Here is a 5166-nt window from a genome sequence, read left to right on the forward strand (position 1 = left end):
TTTTCCTCCTCCAGTGTTCTCTCATCCACTCAGCCACCAGTCTTCTGCTGCATCTCTCTCTCCCTCCTCCCCTCTCTCTCTCTCTCTCTCTCTCTCTTTCTCTCTCTCTCTCTTTCTCTCTCTCTCTCTCTCTCTCTCTCTCTATATATATATATATATATATATATATATATAATTGGATAAAAAAAATTATGATATTTTTTGAAGAATCATTTTCTTATTTTCTTACTGCTCATCTCTTTCTATTCTCTGTCTCTGCCTCCCTATTTACCTATCTCTCTCTTTTCTATCTTTCATCTGTTGTGCCACAGACATACACACAAACATATCACACATACCCTTGACAGATATGTAAATACATATTTTTATTTCTCTTACATGCCACACTACCACACATACACATGTGCACACACACACACACACACACACACACACACACACACACACACACACACACACAAGGATTCTTTAGTAAGATTTTCTAGACTAGAAAAAACTCTGATGACATATCTTCAAGGTAAAGGGAACCTTTGAACTGCTTTGCGATGGGTTTTGGAGGGGAGGGCTGGACTTTTTTTTTTCACTAGGTAGTGAATGCAAAAGGAATGCAGATTGCTGAGTAGTATACTAACCTCCACATTCTTCAATTGTCTTATACTTATCTGTTTCTTCCTGGTCAGGGTCGCGTGGATCCGGATCTTCCGGACAGAATCATTTGTGCACAAGGCAGGAGTAGACCCTGGTCAATGTGGGTTTACACACTCACCTATTCTCTCACACACTCACACCTAGGGCCTAGATTTTAGCATGGGCAGTTCACCTACCATCAGCATTTTTGGGGGTGAAAGGAAACTGGAGGAGACCAGGGAGAATGCTTCAAACATTGAAAGACATTGAGGTAACGAGTTGACCAAGGTAAAAGTTCAACTTGGTTACACTCTGTTGTATTTATTATCCTTTAGATTCATGCCTAAGCTTGCTGTCAGTATTGGTTGAGCTCACAGTCATGTTGGGTATCCCAGTGGAAGATAAATAAAAATATAAAAAAACAGTCTAAAGGTTACAGTTCTGCAGGCATGCACCACAGAACAGGTTAACAGGCTAAGCTGCTAAACACTAGTTATAACCCTTTAACACTAAGAAATCCTTTTTGTTCCCCACAGATGACCCAATCAGAAAGCATATACATGAGTCAACCCACTGGTTGACCTGCCCAGTTAGAGTAGTTTTAGGCATGAACAAACAAGTATTACAAAACAGTCCCTGTTATACAATACTGCTAGAATATAAATCAAAAAGGCTCAAATGCATCTTGTAACAACATCTGTATAAACATGTATGGGAAATAGCTAAATCATTGTATTAAGTCATTGTATTAATTGTATTAATAATAGACATATAATAGAAATAAAATATGTTTAAAGGTAAAAAAAAACAAGAGACAAATCAAGTGTTCTGTGCTAAGGTAAACATATGAATATGTATATGAATGTGTCTATCCCTTTCATTACAGCCTCGAATACATGTTATATTTGTCCAAGTAAATGTAATGTTCATAGCTATTAACCTATCTAGACAGGTGTTCAACCAAGAGACTCTAATGCAGCATCACCTTTCTTCAGCCAATCATCAGTATTAAACTTCAGACTTCACCAGTATTAAACTTCAGACTTCATCAGTATTAAAAAAAACTTCAAAAAACTATTTACACATTTTTTGTTGCTTTTAGAAATTATGTCACGCCTCTCCCTCCTTCCCCCTATCCCCACCTGTTTAGTCCCACTGGCTCCGCCCCCTGTCTCTAAGTTCAGCAGGATTGGTGAGAGTCCCGATGTTGCAAGGCATACTTCCTAACATTATTTCCATCCCATTATTTGCCAAGATTAAATTTATGCTTAAAGCTGCACTTTGTCTCCTGGTACAACTATAGCTATTCAATACTTCAGTGATGTTTAGCTATGATGGCTATGGTAGAAATTATTATTATTATCTTTTTATGTAAAGAGTAAATTCTTTGAAATGACTTCAAAGATACGCTAATCTGATAGATAAGCACCAGATATTTTATCTGAAAGATAAAACATAGAATTCAGTCGAGCAAGTGTTACACTTTATTGACACACTTCTGCTTAACAAAATTATGATTGTTGGAGGGATGTAGAACATAAAGTTCAATAATTTTTTGTACTTACTGTCACTGTCAAATATCTGCTTAGCTTGAAGTCTTAAAGAGCTGCAACATGCCAGTACAATTAAATTTTTTCAACAATACCTGTTAAAGAGTTGGGCTGTACTGTCCCTTTAGACTCCGTCACGATACATTCATGCACAAACACACAGACATGCACACATAAGAATGTCAAAATGAAAAAGTGTTGTGTATGTGTATTAACCACATTCTCAGCTTTTGTAAAACTCCAGTAACTGTGTTAAGCTCACACACATTTGAGCAGTGGATGCTCACTGAAGTTGTCTAAATCAATTGTATGATTGATCGCTCAGCAGCAGGTAAAAACCTACTGTGCTAAAGCGTACAGAGAAACTGCATGACATCCATTTCTTTCCAAAACAGATCTTTCCGTAAATGTGTAATGAGCTATTTGTTATCTTCCTGCAAGATATGTTTTACATAACAAAACTTCCACTGCCTGTGAAATCAATATTTCTAAACTATAGAAAGAAATAATCATATAAAGAAATATGAAGACTAACTCTGCAGGCAACATTCATCTTCAAATTAACACCAGTGGTTTATTGTAGGATTCTATTCTGGGTGTGGTTACCAGAAAGCTAGTCTGCAACTCTTTAATGCAAACATAAACAAGCAAGCAAAGAAACAAATGCCCAGAACTGCACTCATTAGACTGACAAGTACTTGGAAAGTATAAGCTACTCTTAATAAAGGTGACAGAACCGTGGAGTGGTATTTTTGGTTCACTAAAAAGGTGGGTTACTCTTGGTTCCCTGAAGAAGCAGCATTGTAAGGTTTTGTTAACTAGACAAGTGAGTGAAACATAGCGTTCATTTTTGTTGCATTTATATGTGGATAAATTCCATTCAAAATCCAGGGATGTATGGAAAGCCTTCAATCTTACAATCTGATTGAACAATCTGGAGCTGTAACAAGTTGTTTGTGATATGACGAAAGCTATGGAAAAAGTATGCCGGCAATAATCTGGCAGAAAAAAAGAAAAATATAATTGAATAAATGTAAAAAAAATGAAGATTTCTTTTAGATGTTTTAAGACCCTGCAAATAAAGGTTCTATGTTAGTTGAGGGTTTTTTTTCCCCCTAGAATTGTACTGTACATTGAAGCCAGAGTACAGAGGTCATGTTGGAAGTTGGAGACATGTTCGGTATTGTGCTGACAGTTTCACTGATCTGGAAAGACATTCTCAAAGCCAGTACACTCTGATCCAAAAAATCCCTGATAAAACCAGCATTCTGATTTTCACAATTGGCATTGACAGATTGCACACATACGCACAGACACAGACACTCTCAAGCATCAATTACCACCTCAAAGCATGGCCACAACTGTGGAGAGCTGTTGTCTGCTCCATGGTCAAATCACTCTATCACTGCTTTTAGAGAAGAACAGACAGGCTGTGCTGTTCTAGAATAAGAATTGACAAGATAAATGATCCAGTGGGGGGCGGTATGCTCTGAGCTGAGCTCAACACTGGATTTATACTGTCACTCACTCTGTGCTATCTGTAATTTCTTATTTAAGGCTACCTCCAGTTATATTGAATGTGCAATCACACTTTATTTGACGGGCAACCTTATTTACAGGTTTACAGGTCTATAGTATAAATGCATAAACACTAAATAATTTTAGAAATCAATAAGTTAGTGTTTATAACGGTTTATGCCAGTAATTGAAGAGATTGTATGAGATTAGGATCTAAACCTAAAGTGAGAGTAATTTCTTATTTATTGCACTATTATGAGGTTTCATTTTCAAGTAATGAAATGCATAAGGAAGAGGACTAGTTAACAATACCAGGCAGTTATTCTTTACATTGTGTAAAAATTGCATGATGACTGGACCAACTGAAATGCTGCCAATAAAACCTTTCTACACTGGCATCCATTGAAAGTTAAGAAGGTTTTTAAGTTGTCATTTTGGAGAAATTGTTCATTAAATAGTAGAAATTGTTGGCAAAATACATAACTGTAGTAAAATGCATTTTCTTTTGTACAATAACTTCATTACAGTTAAAAGAAGCCTTCTCTTTTTCTCAAGTAATAATTTACAAAATGTATTTGCTCATTTATTTTAGTTATAGGACTTTTATACTGACTATATAAATTCAAGTATAAGACAATTCCAAATTAATTACGACTTAGATTTTAAACAAACAAGCAAACAATCAAGCAAACAAACATAAACTCTTAAACTCCTAATTGTGCTATCTGAAGGAGTAGGCATTTGGCATTACGATACTCTTAAAAATGAAGTGGACAGAAAGGGTTCTTTGGAGCAATATCAGAAAGAAGTAAGATTGGCTCCTTGACAAACCATTTTTGGATGGTGTGGTGAGGAGATTTTAAAATCTAACTGATAAATGGTGCTTTTAAATAAGCTTCAATACTTGTGAATGATACTTCATGATACTTCACTTTGAGATTAAAGACATAACCTGTAATGACAGATGATAGACATTCAAGGGCTAAATATGAAAAAATGTAATATTACAACATTTTGCAATGCATTTAGCTGTTGTCCAATGAATAATGTGTATCTACATTTTTGTCTGTTTTCAGTTTTCTCCATGGTTTGAACCCTGTACTTGATCTGTACACCGTGTACATAATTCTGGATGAATGGACCAATAGAAATGCTATATATTTGTAATAAACTCTTATTTTACCAATAAACTCAACTTCCAAACATTTGTGTCTTCTCCTGTAAATACATGTTTTTAATTGGAGAGCGACGATATATTTGTGTTACAAAGTTTCTATGTAGGCGACCTTTAAACAGAAGGATACTATGTCTATTGTTAGTGTTGTGAATTCTGTGTTTTGTCTGACCTGTGTGTACATTTGCACAGTCCTTGCTGCTGGAACAGTTTCCTGTGTCCTTTTACAGTACTACATTTAATGTATTTTTTTCCGGCATGAGATCGAGTTTGTTGATCAGTGTTGCTTTTGTCTGC

Source organism: Salminus brasiliensis, chromosome 9 (genome assembly GCF_030463535.1).
Source record: "Salminus brasiliensis chromosome 9, fSalBra1.hap2, whole genome shotgun sequence".
Classification (NCBI taxonomy): Eukaryota; Metazoa; Chordata; class Actinopteri; order Characiformes; family Bryconidae; genus Salminus; species Salminus brasiliensis.